Genomic DNA, 17,018 nt, shown 5'->3' on the forward strand with positions numbered 1-17,018 from the left:
CTTTTACCTGCTCAAGGCATAAGTTGCTCAAGAGCAGGGACTAGGCGCTTTATTTGCGCTGGCGCTTAAGTTGCGCTTCGGCTAGTGAGCTTATACTGGCCGTGCGGGTCCTTTTATAGGCCTCGGAGCGAGCGGGGATCGTGCCGCCGAAAATACTATCGCATTCACACTTTCACACAGACATTCACACCTATGTACAAAACCCATTCATAACATATAATTTATTATATGCGCGCGCTACGCCGCCGCCGTCGCTTCTCCTTCTCTTGCGCCGCTGCGCTCGCCGCTTCTATATACATATATATATATATATATAGTGTGTTGCACGCTCTCCCTCTTCTTTCGGTGTTGCTGCTACCGCCGCTCGTTGGCTCGTGGCGCTGCTGAAGTTGCGCTGTCAGCCGCAGCGCGGGTTCATCCTAATTGAAAATGGGGGAGCGCGATACTCGCGTAATATCTAAAAATGTATTCAATATATTGTAGTTTTTATTCTGTATAGTTTTTTACGGAGCTTGTACGGGGCGTTACATAGTCTTCTAGTGAAAATTTCTCAGAAATTGACAAATTTTCACTATACTCCCGGAGAAAAAATGATTAAAAATATATTTATAAGTTTTAATAATGAGATAGAAAGTGCTGCTTAAAATGCATCCACTCAGAGCTGTATATACCTCTTCTGCAGACCTTGGCACTTACTCTCCTCTTCAGCCTCGCCTCCTCCTTGCCAACTGACCTCCAAGCGTCCTCGAAGTCGAGCCGAACTTGCCGCTGCCAGACGCTGTTTTCGTACCCTGTTTTCTTCAGCCTAGCACGAGCCCTTTTATGGGGAAAACTGGAGCAGCTCCAAAAGAGCAGAAATAACAATGTTGAAATACTGTTTGATTTTAATAGAACTTCGTCTCCCTCTTTAAATTCAACAAAAAATGTTTTCTTTTGTAAATTATATTTTTCTGCACGTTTTTGCGCTTTTGAAATTATACGTTCCCGAGCGAGATGAATTTTTTGTTCGAGCGGAGGTTCGACATCTGATTTAATTGGATGTATCCAATTTTTCCACGTACGTTTAGGTTCGATACCCATGTGTAATTCGATCGGAGTAAATCTTATTGTTTCGTGATACGTTTCATTTATAATGGTTTGGGTGATATTAATATATCCTACCCAACCGGTATTTTTCTCGCTAGTAAATGTACGAAAAAATCTACCGAGCTCCTTATTAACTCGCTCAACGATGTTACTTTGTGGATGTCGGATAGATGAAAAAACTAAATCGATATTTTCCTCTCGTAATTTCTCGATCCACGCATTTGCAGTGAACTGTGAATCGTGATCACATGAAATACGCTTCGGTTTTCCATATAATAAAACTAATATCCGTATAATAAAAATAGTCATTAAAAATGTTCTTTATCGTACAAGTTTGTCTATGAATCGGATACAGAACGACAAATTTTGAAAACGCTTGTATAGTTACAAGTATATATTTCATACCGCCGCGTCCGATCGGTAACGGACCATAGAAATCAATGGATAACAAATCGTGTGGCGCTGCTGGTATTATCGACTCCATTGGCGCTGTATATGGTCGTGTGGAAATTTTGTTTCTCTGACATGAGTCACAAAATGAAATGAGCTTTTGAGCTTTATGTCTTAAATTTTTTATATAGAAATCTTCTTGTAACATACGAATGACTTTTTTCGCGCCTACATTCAAGATTTTTATATTAGATACATTCAAAACCATTCATATCATATTTTAGTTATCATAAACCAATTGTTTCTTTTATGAAGTCAAAAAATAAAGATGCCTGTTATTCTACTGTACATAAATGAAGTTGTAAATAAAGTGTGTACAAAATAAATTTCCATACAGATGACAGTAAACATATCTACATAAACATCTACATAAAATTAATTTGTTTAAATTTCTGTCCAAAACGTCATTTCCAGTTCAATTCATTCAAATTCCCCCAATTCTAATTGAAATTTTTTCCACTGACACATAAGTCCTATCATCTAAGAATATTCCTACCGTTTTATTTATTTTTTTCTTTAGTGCACCAATATTGCAATATTTTAATGTAAAGATGAAATATCATACTTTTCGGATTTTTTAGGGAATTTTTCTAGACTTCTTAAAATTTTGGTCTTCCTAAAATTTTAACGTTGATAATATACTCATGATTATACACAAGGTTTCTTGGTGGTTAAACTTGGTGTAATTTTAAAGGTAGCACTATATTGCATTTACCCTAACTATTATGGGTTAATCTCAGAATCATTTTGACACCTGGACTTTGTTTGCTAAAGATGAAAATTTTTTTCTAGTACATTTATTATATACTTAGTGCTTTGTATCATAGACCATGTCTTGTCATTCGGGAGGTGATTTCAATACCTGAACATTGTCGGATGTAGTCACAAATTTTTGTTAGTACATTTGTTGTATAGTGCATTGTATCTTAGACCCTGTTTCGCTATTCGCTTTAATAATAAGTCGAATGGTTATGTATCAGTAAAAAATATGTAACCTAAATTAGAGGCCAATTTTACCCAGTTTTCATCGTGTAAAATACAGGAAGAGAATTTGTTATCGTTTAACAACCTAAACAACTACACAAGTAAAAATTTTACCAGTGATTTTTGTCTGAGGTATAAAATAAACCACTTTTAACGAGGAACAACGTCCCTCGCCACGCAGGTAATCGAGGCAGAATAGAGAGTGACGAAATAGGGCGGCGTTGGCTAAAGTGGTAGCACGCGCGCCTAGAGATCTCGGGAGCGCCGGATCGTTTCTCGGTCCCGGCGTCTCCTTTTGTGATTTTGTCCTCTCAACTCAAGTCTCACCCCGTTACATGGCGCCCAACTGAATTACCCACAGACGTGGATAAGGAAGATTTCCACGGTTCTCCAGGAGTTCCACGAAGGAGGAGGAGACGAGGAAGAAACCCCCACCTACGAGACTGACTCTCCCAGGCGGGAAGAGAGATCGAGCAGATCAGCTGCAGCGGCAGTCCAGGGCACTGCGAATTACGACATGCGGTCAAGAAGACAAATGCGAAAGTGCGGGGATGTACGAGGTTAGAGACATCGTCGAAGATCTAGTCGACGAAGAAGAGTTCCTTCATTACCGGCGATCTTGCGGTGCATTGGTAGAGTCGAAATCGGGACGATAATCCGACTCTAGCGGGGTGTGTAACGAGGAACGACGTCCCTCGCCACGCCGGTAATCGAGGCAGGATAGAGAGTGACGAAATAGGGCGGCGTTGGCTCAAGTGGTAGCACGCGCGCCTAGAGCTCTCGGGATTCTCGGTCCTGGCGTCTCCTTTTGTGATTTTCTCCTCTCAACTCAAGTCTCACCCCGTTACACACTTTAATTAAGAGTAAATATATTTAATAATGAAAAACAATTAATAATATTTTAAAAAAAGGAAATATATTAAAAATAGAATATAAATACACTTATATTTAATCAATAACTAACACTTAACACGATTTCAAAAACGTTCCACGAAAATCAATTACCGTCGAGAATAAATACATATATCCAATACAGCCAACATTCCATACAAGTAGTTATAGCTACTAGTACACAGGACCAGTTTTAAAATTATGGAATAGAATAGAAATACATTTTCATTATTAAAAAATTTTTTCAAACTCTGTAATTATTTGACAACAGTATTAATTAAATTAACAAAATCTGTGATTTCGTTGCGGAATATATCAAACTCGCCTAACCTTTTACTTTTTCAAAAGTTAATTTTTTTTAGAGATTTCAATTCTTTTTAGTAAATTTTTTTGATTATTTCATATTCGACGTCGTAAAAATAAAATGCAAGCATCTTTAGCTTCTTTTGATTACAGCTTTTTTGTAACATTTTTATCACTAACATGAAATCACTGATTGTTCTGATATACGCCACCCTCGAATTATTTCTGCACCTAAACACCAAAAACCACGGTGCGAACTACCCAGACCTCGTCATCGGCCACCCTGTACACCTAGACACCACGTTCAAATGATTTTTACACATAGACACCGAAAATCACGGTGCGAACTAGCTGGACGTCGTCATCGGCAACCCTGTACACCTGGACACCCGTTCAAATGATTTTTACACCTAAACACCAAAAACCACGGTGCGAACTAGCTGGACGTCGTCATCGGCAACTTTGTATACCTGGACACCGTGTTCAAATGATTTTTGCACCTAGACACTAAAAACCATGGAGCGCGCCACCTAGACCTCGTAATCAGCCACCCTGTACACCTAGACACCGCCCTCGTATGATTTATTTACCTAGACATAAGAATTACGGAGTGCACCAACTAGACCTTAAAACATAACCTTAAATTCAAGCAGACAATGTAAACACATTTACTCTGCGGAAGAACGATACCTAACTGTATTACATATAATAGCTTGTGCAGCCAACTTTACGCTCCTACTACTTTTCAGCTAGGAAGCCAACTTCACGGTCCTACTACACTAGAGAAAAATGTAGAGAAACTGTTCCGATCATTTGCGATATATACACTCGTTTATTATTAAAAAAACAGCTTATTTACGAAAATTTTCGTTGGAAATCATAGTTTAGCTTATAAAAGATACTAGTAAGCCAAAAAAAAACTCACGAACAGTAACGATAAGAATTTTTTTCTGTATCATGAAAAATCTGAACACCAATATAAAAGTAAATAGTGTCACGGGCACCGCAACTCCGTCTGCTTCTCAAACTCGCCTTCGTGGCGCTACCGCGCCACTTGATACAATATTTACTTTTATATTAATTAATAACGATATCTTAAATCCCTAGCAAAAAAAAAAATAAAAACAACTGAAGAAAATAGTTATGAATTGCAGATGATAACAGAAAAATGTCGGAATTGAGACACAGACAACAGTAATCTTTTGTTGTCTTTAGTTTTATTTATTTAGCTAGATTCTTCATTTGAATTTATTTTTTTAAGGTATAAAATTTTACGATTTTGAAGAAAAATAAAAAAATAAATACAACAGACAATAACTATTAATAAGTGAAGACAACAGTTTTTTTCATAGTTCAAAAAAGTTTTCTTCATTTTATAATTGTTGTCTTCTACATTCACTAGTTTTTTCCCAATTCAAACAACTATCTTTGGATTTCTACATATTTTTCTTAACTTTTTAAAAACATGCCTTTAATAACATAATAGAATCTAATTAACGTAACTGTTGAAAACAGTTGAAATCTGGTACCATCCGCAGTGAACTGAAAAAAAACTAATAATACCTGTAAATAACGGTTGTCTTTGTCTCAATTTCGACATTCTTCTGCCGGAAATTTCTGTTTTGTTCAGTTATCGTCTGTTTTAGTCTAAAATCTTAAGATGGAAATATTATGTGCAGAATTTTTGTTCCACTAATGATGAATAAAAGTATGGAAAATTATGTAACTTTGTACAAAATCATATCTCATTCACAGCTTGACTAAAATAGCTATTTTATTCCCTGAAAAGCGGGACTAACGTAGCTTTTTATTCCCTCGTGTATTTTTTGTCCCTCATTTGCGGGAATAAAGTAACTTTATTCCCTCATTTGCAAGAGTAAAATTTTAAAAATATTTAATTTTTTTAAAAATTGAAAAAAAATCTAATTTTAGTCTAACTTTTGAAAATTTTATTTGCATTGACTTAAGTTCCACTTTTCAAGGGAATAAAGTGGCTACACAGTTAAGTCGTGAATAAAGTTCTATATGCAACACGGGATTAAAGTCGATTATTCCCTTAGGTGATAACTGCCGTCGCTTCGCTCGGGCAAAAAGTAGACAAACCCGCGGGAATAATTATCGACTTTAGTCTCTTGTTGCATAATCTACTATTATATCCTTACATAAAGATCAATTAATTTTATTATTATTTTATTTAATACTTATCTAAATTATTAAATAAATCAGTATTCAAAATATATTTCGATATAGTGTGCGTAGAATGCACTATTACGCACGCTCCGCGTGCGTTCAAGCACATTTCCTGCCCCCTGTATCGAAAATTAACGTTCAATACACACGCAAAAAGTTGATTTTTAAAACTTAATAAATAGATCAAATTCAGTTGTCAATAATCAAATGACACTATATTGATTGTGTAATCACTACGAGTGACTCACCTAAAATTTCCATGTCTAATATTTTGAAATCTAAACTAGCACAGAACACTCGCTTCGCTCGCGATTTACATATTGATCCCTTTGTAAAAAAAAAGATACAAGAAAAGTGAAGCCGACTAAAACAAGATTTGATTGGCTGCTCTTAAAAGGGCGCAAAAATACAAAATCTAGAAAGTATTTATGAATTAAAATAGATTTAATTTTTACAAAGTTATTTATGTTATAAATGCAAATTAAATGAATAATAAAACAATTAATACATTAATTAATAAATTTTAATTTGATATTAATTGAAACAATATTTCTAAATTAAGAAATTATAACCTCAAAACTTAAGACATGTCCAAAAAGCATAAAAAAATAAAAGCAGTTGCTCGCGCGAAGAGCGCAAAATGTCACTAGTTAAAATGATATTCAATCATTCGATGTATCATTATTAAATATTAGATGTATCTGCGATGATAATTAATTTTTGTAGAACGTTTTTGATATGGTTCAATTTGATTGTCGGATTGAAAAATTTCAATTGATCTAAAAGCACGATTTCAAAAACGTTTCATAAGAATTAACTATACTGCCGAGTGTAAATGAATCTATTTGATACAACCAACATTTTATAACAGTAGTTAAACGTATTGAAACTAGTAGTTAAAGTAAGTAGTAGTCAATACATGTATATTCGAATAAGGTTCTACTATTTAAAAATTGTATTATTTAATTATAATAACAAACTTAATAAGCGTATCTTAGAATTTTGAGTAAATTTAATAGGGTATATATATATATATATATATATATATATATATATATATATATATATATATATATATATATATATATATTTGATAATGAATGTGAGTTTTGTAAAGCAAAACATCTTAAAGGAGCAATATCCTATGACAGAAAATACAATCATTGTTGTCATAAAAATAAGGTTATTCTTGATGATAACACATCATATCCTGAAGAGTTGAAGGATCTATTATTTCAAAATAATTCAAACTTAAAAAGTACCCTACTTAAAAACTTCAGGTGGTAGTCAGCTGATAATCAGCTGATAATCGTGTCAAAACGTCAGCTGATTATCATCATGATAATCATTTTGATATTTGCATTAAATAAAACATTGTATTTTAACATTATTTAGTAAATAATTTATTTTTTTAAATCAAATGCAATTAATATTTATCAATAATTTAATTGATATCTTATGTTTTAGAATACATAAATTATAAACATTGATTGTTGGGGTAAATTTTTTTGGTTTTAGGATCGGGTTTATGTTAGGAAAAAAGAATGACTAATACAGAGTTTTCAAGCATGAAATAATATATTTCTATAAAAATATATAAATCATTATGTCAATAATGTAACAAATTCGGCAATGGTAGTATATACTTATATTACGTATATTAATAATATTACAAATTGTAAACTCTCGTTTGTTGTCTTCGTCTACAATAAATTTGTCAAAACGTGCAAATTTATTATTGTTTAACAAAACAAAGGAATTATTGGATCTCCTTTTTTTTCGTGATTCAGACTCATACAAACAATCATCTTTTATTATTTTATAATACATTGTTGCATCTTTTGATAGATCAAAGTTAACAACTAATATATTATCAATGCTATCACCTTTATCGAAATAAGTTATATTTGATATTTTACAACAATTTTGAACCTTCGAATCCAGAATGTCAACACAGTAAATTTTTACGACGTCACTTATATGTGTGTATAAATGTTCTTGCAAAACTGTTACTGCGTGATTAATTTGTATAAATCTTGTAATTTGATGCGGAACGCCTTTGGAAGATTTGATAGCTTTTAATAAAACGTGATTAGCCGACTCAAATGAAAACGAAAATGACACCACAATGGTCCCCAATTCAGTACGCTTGTGGATAAATGCAATAGTTGGTGTACGTTGTATGTCATAGTTTTCTGTCCGAAATATATTTCAGTATCAGCTACAAATGTGTGCAACATTTCATCAGCTCGATTTAATTCCGTAATATTACTTTTATCTTGTAGTAATATATACAAACTTTCTACAAAGAGAAGCCAATGATAGTAATAATTTCTACTTAAATGTTCTGTCAAAACAACGACGCTATAGTACAAAATGTAATTTTCCCACTCTCGTGCTTTCCAGGCATTTTGACAGCTTAATAGTCGACTTAATTTCGAAATTTGGTGTGGATCTGTGATTTTATTAATTTTTGAATCGATTTCTCGGATGTCATTATTGTTCATTGATGAGATATGGTATTCTGTAAGCTGGTTTGCAACCCCTTCTAAACAGCAGTGCATATAATCGGGAACAAATCCCGAAATAATATTAAACGATGTTAAATTGATGAGCGGGCAAGGGTATTTAATATGTAATATGTTCATTGATGAGATATGGTATTCTGTAAGCTGCTTTGCAACCCCTTCTAAACAGCAGTGCATATAATCGGGAATAAATCCCGAAATAATATTAAACGATGTTAAATTGATGAGCGGGGAAGGGTATTTAATACCATTTATTGGACGATCGGGAGTAGCTATCATCATATCATTAATGGTACTTTCATGGTCTCTTGGATAAATAACAGTTGTCAATGACGGGTAATTCATGGCGTCTTCGATCCATACACCGGAATGGAGGCACCAACTACAAGTACACCTACCATTGAATTGCTTGATTCCCTGGATTGGTGCACGGGCTACGGAATCAACGCAGTAACTAATAATGTGTAGCTTTAAAAAGCGATCTTCTGCATTTATAACACACGGGATACCATATTTGGTTAACCTATTCATCATATCAACAAACGTACCTAAAAATACAGTCATGTCGGGTTTTTGTTTATTAAAAAACAATCTGCAAGTAATGAACTTGGACATTCTTTCTTGTTTTGGTAATTCGTTGAGCATAAGAAACAAAGGCCAAATAGAATATTTTGAACATTTAAATTTGTTTGTCAATCCGTATTAAAAACTGCACTAATGTAATTTGATTTATCTTGTCCTGGCAAAGAATTAACAAATTTGATATATTCCTTACTGTCATATACATCACTTATACTATTGGGTTCACGAACTCTTTCTTTAATTACATATTCGTAATGATCTTGGTAAATACTAATAATATCCTTTATTTGAGACGAAGGATCAAGTAAAATAAAATAACTGATATTACTAGGATTACTTAAGTTATATGTTTATAACTAGTAATTGTAGACCCTCAAAAATCCGTCATTTTTTTTTAGTTTACGTATGAAGGGAGTACTCGGTTTTAATTAAAAAAAAAAAAAAAAAAAAAAAAACAGATTTTAATCAAATATGAAAATGTAGTTGTCAACTGTACTAAATATAGTTCTCAAAATGACTCAGTTAAATTTTTTTAAATCGGAAGTACTTTGATGGCAGGATATTTGCAATTTCGTTTAGAACATTATTCTTACGCATGGTCTTATGGAAAATAGCAATAATTTATGTATTTTGCAGAACCTAATAAGCAATTTGTAATACAAAATTTTAAACAAGCCTTGAGGGATAATTATTATGAATGGGTACCTCTAAGTAATAAAAAAAATTAGAAGTTGAAATTGAAAATGGTACATTTAACCTCAAAAAGTAAGTCGAATCATCAGCTTCCTTATAAAACTTAATATTAATAATTAGAACTAAATACAAAATGCTTTAATTGGATGCATGATTCTTATTTAGTGTGCCGTAAGTTGTACAGCATTTTTTAACAATCTTTAATTCGTAAATTAAGAAAAAACACTAATCATAATATTTAATCATCTATGTCTATAGACAGCTAGTACGCGTATTCATCTCAACCTCCTATAACCTCCACTTGAAATGTTTATTATAAAAATGTATATTTTCAATAGGCCACGTAACAATATAATCAGAAAAAAATACTAAATTGTAATTATGTGAATGCGACAATGATATTATACATAGTTGTTAATAATTGAACCATTTAAAATTGCACAAATTATAAAAAAGTACAAGGAATTATCTAACACTAATATAATGGAGAGCAGTGCATTATTAGTGGATAACATAAAATCATTACTCAAAGTATTACCTGCTCATCGTCCAGTTCCATATATTGTTCCATGGGACGGTTAATCGCGTCATTTATATGATGATCAGCTTCATTATAATTAGACGTAATAAAAGAATGGTCTGCTACCTGAAAAATATGTACATTTTATCTAGATTATAACTATGCGTAAGTAAGTTATATTGGAAAATTATGACAAATATTTTTTGAACTAACCTCATTACTTACATTAACATGATAAACCGCAGATACAGTATCTCTATATCTGTATGCAGTGCTCCTTGTAATGGCTTTGTCGCCTAATTCTCTATATTGATTATACCTATCCATATTCTTGTGTGATCAGCTGTGATTATTTATACATACTTTCCTCTCTCTCTATCTCCCTCTCTCTCTGACTCACTCTCTCTCTCTCTCTCTCTCTCTCTCTCTCTCTCTCTCTCTCTCTCTCTCTCTCTCTCTCTTTGTCTCAGTGAGTATACTATCTGCAGTATCACACCATGTTTACATACATATATATCTGTATATACATATATGTATGGACACATTACACATGCAGCAGACGTGATCACGCGATATTGCTACTTCGCAATTTGCCGACTCGTATTATCGCGTATAGAAATGTATAGTATAGATCCTTTTGCTGATACGCCACATGGTTTTATCATATAAATAATATCATATAATTTTTATTTATAAGTGTATATTACAGTGATATATATATATATATATATATATATATATATATATATATATATATATATATATATATATATATATACCTTTTTTAAGAGAGGATATAAGCTAATTGTATTTCACATGTTAAGTGAGAGAGATGCATTAAAAAGTAATTAAAAAAAAAACAAAATGAGTATGCATGCTTGCATCAAATTTGTACATGATAATAATAAGTATCATTGTGTGCTAGTACCACACATATTTTACAAAAAATATGATGTAGACCCTATCACACCTTCACATTTATTTGATTACGATAGTACACACAAATATTATATTTTACATGAGAAAAACAAAAGATATCCAGGATATATTGTGTGCCTAGGAGGTAAATATACATCTTTAAATGCGTAAGATATTTTTTACTATTGTCATTATTAATTTAATATTACAATTAAAAATCCTTTTCTTGCAGAGTCGTTAGAAGAAGTCCAAAGAAAAGCTTTATGATAAACCAAAGAGGTTAATATTTCCAAAGAAGTTTACCACAAGCGAGGATGAAAAACAAATTAAGGGCGATGATAGTGCAAACTCCGAAACAAATCCTGTATGTAACGTAAAACTGCTTTGTATACTTTTATTTTTTTTTTGTTGGTTAATTTTGAGGATAATTTAATTTTTTCAGATTAAACTTAAGGCTTGTAAAAAAGTAGCACAGAAAGAGAATTCAGTGAGCGTTGTAGAAAAATTTAAGAGTCAAATTTTGCTCAGAAATCGATCAGATTTAACTCGTACGGATTACAGTAGCAGACTATTCAATCATGACAGTCATGCAACTGCTCAAACAACTGCTAAAGATTCTACAGATAAGCAAATTAATAAAAATGATAACAATAAGTTGCTAAGTGAAAACGTGTTTATTCACTTGGTTGATTGCATAAAATCCTCTCCACACGTAACCAAAGGTTCGTTGAAATTAATTGAATATTTTCAAAACATAAATATATAAAATTATTTTGTAAAAAAATACAAAATAATAATACATAAAATTACAAAGTATAAATTTGTTTATATATTTTTCAGAAATTACTAAAGTAAGGAACAGAAAGGCAAGAAAAAGTTGTGCTAATTCCATCTCTCTGACGCAATTAGAAAGGTATAAAAGTATTTCAAACCCTGGTTGTCATAAGGGCATAATACCACCTAATGTGAAACCTCCATATGAAACACTTTCAAATGCTGCTTCCACGAGCATACAAGAACCGATGAATAGCCTAAGAGTGCCACCTGCATCTGGTATGCCTCCTGATCTTCTTTCCACAAACGAAAAAGTACCGGAGCGTAGTCTAGAATCAGCATCTCCAATGCTTCCTGATGTTGCTTCCACGAGTAAAGAAGTATCAGTACATAGTCCAAGATCAACACCTCCATCTATTCAAGAACGTTCATTCACACTTGCCGGACAAACATTTTCAAGGTCACCGTCTCCCACAGAAAATTCAAATCTATCATCGCATTCATCTTCACTACATTTAGAGCAATTTCGGGATAGATTCAGATGCTTAAGAGAAGCAACACCACCGATTGAACCACCACAATGTGCAATACCTTGATCCTCAAGAACAAGCCTAGAAATATCTAATGGATCACAGAGACAGTCATTGCGTTCACAAAGTCAAGATAATAACCCCACAGATCCAAGATTGGACGACGGCGATTTGCCATCACCTGTAGTACAATCACCTGATGGAGAAACACACAGCATATTGTCTAACAATGGTAGCAACTTTTTTTATTGATTACTTATAATATTATAAATATTGCAAAAATATTAAAAAATTAAACTTTTTTACAGGAGCTGCTAATTTACCATGCTATTATTTATACACATACAAAAGAAAACTATACAAAACCTACAAAAAACGGAAAATTGATATGCATCAGCATAATGAAGAGACGTTAAAAAGGTATGAAGAAATGGACGGTGAAGTGGTATGTAGCAAGTTTTGTTTGATGTATTCAAAATTAATTGTTAAAATTGAAAACTGTATGATTTTAATTTATTTGTGTTGCAGATATACCTAGGTGAAGGAATCCAAGTTGGAATGAAGTCGTGGCGCATGACTAAAAAAAAAAGAAATACACCTGTTTCTTAAGGGATATAGGAGGCTACTTATGGAAGAAGCATCAGCTCCCAATGCGATGCCTTGATATGTCGAAAACCAAAAACGTGTTGCCTGAAGGTTATCAGTACAAGCTTTGCTATATACACGGATAAAATACATTAATATGTTTTACAAATTTGTAAGGTGCGATACTTTATGAGGGCTTATATACTAACTTTTCAGCACAAAGAATCCACCAGTTTTAAAATATTAAATATTTATAACCTTAAAAATTATAAATTAATTGAATATTTACATTTAGTGCATTGTCTGGACTCAAAACTTAGTATACAAGCTTTCAGAGTGTATGCATCTAACCTGCAAATTTTAATTTCTTTTCAGAAACCAGAATATGCACATCGCTCTTTAAATTGGCTTTTGTCGTAAGTTTTTTAGGGCTAAGTACACCTTATGCTTCCAGAAAAGTATAAAAGCTGTATAGATTTAATGCTTAATACACTTTGAGGATTCGCCAACTAATTTTTAAGTCCAAACAATATAATAATTTTATATTAAATTTTTACAATTCAAAGTGTCAAAATAATTAAACATTTAAAGCTAGTGCGTTGTCTGGACTTGAATAGCATTACATTTTTAATGGATATTGATAGCATTACATTTTTAAAACTACTGCATTGTTTGAATTTAAAAATTAGTATGCGAATCCTCAGCGTATTCTATTAAATCTGTACAGCTTTAAGATTTTTCTGATAGCACAAGGTGTGCTTAACCATAAAATATTTTCTGCAAAAGCGAATTTAAAGAGCGATGTACATATTATTCTTTCTGATTAGCCATACAACTTTGCAGGTTAGATGCAGTACTCTCTGAAAGCTTGTATATTAACAAGGGGGCACCTGAGCCTTCGGTTGTACAATCTAACTTAACATTTTTGTATGGGCTTCTTTCAACGCAGATATTTTTAATGATTCCATTCCATAGGCCTTAGTAATTGAGATATTAAGTTATTGTTATACATGCAGAGTATATCTATATGTATTGTTTTATATTAGATATTACATAATACAGATATACATAATCTTAACAATTTAATATTTTAAAAATACTGCATTATTCAGACTTGAAAATTAGTATGCAAAGCCGCAGAGCATATATTGCATTAAATCTGTACAGCTTTAAAGCTTTAAAGCTGTACAGATTTAATGCAATATATGCTCTGCGGCTTTGCATACTAATTTTCAAGTCCGAACAATGCATTATTTTTATGATATTATATTTTTTACATTAAAAATTTCAAAATAATTGGATATTTAAAACGAGTGCATTGTCTGGACTCGAAACTCAGTATACAAGCTTTCAGAGCGTGCTGTATCTAAGCTACAATGTTTAACAGCTTTTCAGAAATAAAAATATGTATATCGCAATAATAATCTTTCTTGTATTTTTCAGGTTTGTATGAAGATTACCTAAAAGAGAACAAAAAGTATATAAACACTTGTCCGATGACGACAGAGACATAATGATCAAAAACTCAACAGAAATTCTCACTAGTTTGATTAGAGATGAAAGGGGTCAGTTCATTAAAAAAAAAATACGTTTTTTTTCTTTTTAGTTTTAGTTTAGTTTTATTCTAACAAAATTTTAGTTTCACTTAATGAAAAGGATCTCTACTTTATATGAATTAAAAATTGTTGTAATAACAATAGTATTCTAATAAAAAAGAATTATAAAAAAATAAGTTTTTGCTATATATAATTAATGACCTTAATAAAAAATTAACCCCAACAATCAATGTTTATAATTAATGTATTCTAAAACATAAGATATCAATTATATTATTGATAAATATTAATTGCATTTGATTCTAAAAAATAAATTATTTAATAAATAATGTTAAAACACAATGTTTTATTTAATGCAAATATCAAGATGATTATCAGCTGATTATCACCTGAAGTTTTTAAGTAGGGTATTAATTTTAAGAAAAATATGAGAGGTTACAATAATTAATTTGCATTTGCCAGTTTTGGGTCTAAATTAGTATACAATTCGGGGCCACAAGTATTAAAGAGAAAGATGTGGACAGGTATATCATAATTCATATTCATTACGTTCGAATAAAAACGAAGACCCGAAATTCTTATGCATTCTTATGCAAAAGCATATAAAATGATGTATGAAATAGAAAATGAAGAAAATATTAATGCTCATAATAATAATATAACTTCTCCTGAAATAGTAATGTCATTAACACGTGATAATCATACAAAGAATAAATCATGTTTAGCAACATATAATGAAGTTGCTGTTGTGTGTGTGTGTGTGTCTATATATATATATATATATATATATATATATATATATATATATATATATATATATATATATATATATATATATATATATATATGTGTGTGTGTGTGTGTCAGGGTAGTAATAAGTTTACCGAAATAACAAAGTAATGTTGTATGATTATGCGGATGATGGCTTACTCTCCCATACGGGGGAGATCAGTACTTCGCACTGATTGTCGCGGCGGAGCTGTTTGCGTCATAATAAAACACCAAGGAAAATTAAATTATTAACGAGAACGACTTACTTGTGTTTGTTGACGGGGATGACCCAAAGGTTGACGATCAAAACTCTCAAATCAAGTAATCTCTTAGACTCAATTATTTCAAAAATTCCTTTATTTGTTTTTGGAGACTTCAAATAATTTTCAAATGGAATAAGATACAATTTCGGTAAATGATGATCAAGACGGAATCACAATTAAGACCAAACTCCAAATTAAAGACTCAGAAATATAGCGTCCTTACTCTTGGATCGCACACACAGGAATAAAAATCGGGGGAGGCGAAGCTTGAAGAAAATGTCATAGCTTTCTCCCACGCAGGGTCTTTACTTCTCCTCCGCGCTTCAGTTTAGCCGCGCTCTCTTTCTAGCTGTTTTTTTGTCTCTCTCTAACTGTTTTCACACTCTTCCGTCCATTCAAAATTCACATTTTTCTTTAGTAGGTAAGTAGGTGAGTAGGTGAGATTTAGTGGCTTCGCGATTTTTGCAAAGTCTTTTATGTATTTTCTGTAGTATCCAAACATGCCGAATACTTCTCTCACATTTTTCGCATTTTTAGGTGTGGCAAGTTTTGCTATGGCTACTACTTTTTATGGATTTGGCTCTATGCCCTAAGCGCTTATAATGTGTCCTAGGAATCCGACTTCTCTTCTAAAGAACTCTATTTTATCTGGTTGTAATACTAGTTTCGCATAACTGAGTCTCTCCATCAAATTTCTAATTCTTTGTTCATGTTCTTGAAGATCTTTACTATATATTATTATATCGTCTAAGTAAACTAGCATCTCAATGTTCTGCAAACCTCTGAGTACCTTCTCCATTAGTCGTTGGAATGTAGCCGTTGCATTTTTCAATCCTTCCGGCATTCTGGTATATTCATAATGTCCGTTTATTGTGGTGAAGGCCGTCTTGTAACAATCTTCTGGGGCCATTGGTATTTGTTGGAAACCACTTGCAAGGTCAAAAATGGAAAAGTATGTGGCTCCTCCCAATTCATCCATTATATCAGCGATGTTGGGTAGGTTTTTTTGTTGAGCTCTCGGAAGTCGATTACCATTCTCCATCTCGGATTTCCGTGACTGTCAGGCTTCTTCGGTACTATCCATATTGGTGAATTGCATGGTGAGTTTGACTCTCTGATAATTCGGTCTCGTAACTTCTTTTCTACACTTTTTCTAACCACTTGTTTGTGTTTCGGTGGATATATCCTTCTTTTAATTCAGTTTTGATGAAATTGATTCTGACGACTTGTCTCGTTCTGGCTTTTATAGTATGTCTTGTTTTCATCTTCATTTTCTGACGCATTCATATTGTATGATTCCTTGTCATTATTTCTCTCCTCAACTTGTAGTATGCCACTCGATTTGTAAGAGTTGTGTGCTCTTTTTCTTTGCTCTCTGTATTCCTTTTCTTGCC

At 32.4% G+C, this 17,018-nt stretch overlaps 1 protein-coding gene and 2 long non-coding RNA genes across 3 annotated transcripts in view; all 3 read left to right on the forward strand.

The window, feature by feature from the left end:
* Positions 1 to 17,018, forward strand: part of LOC103316526 (epidermal growth factor receptor substrate 15-like 1) — a 480,491-nt gene that overhangs the window by 376,141 nt on the left and 87,332 nt on the right. The window lies entirely within an intron of this gene.
* LOC103317458 lies at positions 11,020 to 11,866 on the forward strand. Its single transcript, XR_004345251.1, has 3 exons — positions 11,020 to 11,290; positions 11,378 to 11,509; positions 11,588 to 11,866. It is a non-coding gene; the product is annotated as an uncharacterized LOC103317458 (long non-coding RNA).
* Positions 12,763 to 14,698, forward strand: LOC116738658. Its single transcript, XR_004345249.1, has 3 exons — positions 12,763 to 12,894; positions 12,978 to 13,145; positions 14,478 to 14,698. It is a non-coding gene; the product is annotated as an uncharacterized LOC116738658 (long non-coding RNA).

Source organism: Nasonia vitripennis, assembly GCF_009193385.2.
Source record: "Nasonia vitripennis strain AsymCx chromosome 3 unlocalized genomic scaffold, Nvit_psr_1.1 chr3_random0007, whole genome shotgun sequence".
NCBI classification, from domain to species: Eukaryota; Metazoa; Arthropoda; class Insecta; order Hymenoptera; family Pteromalidae; genus Nasonia; species Nasonia vitripennis.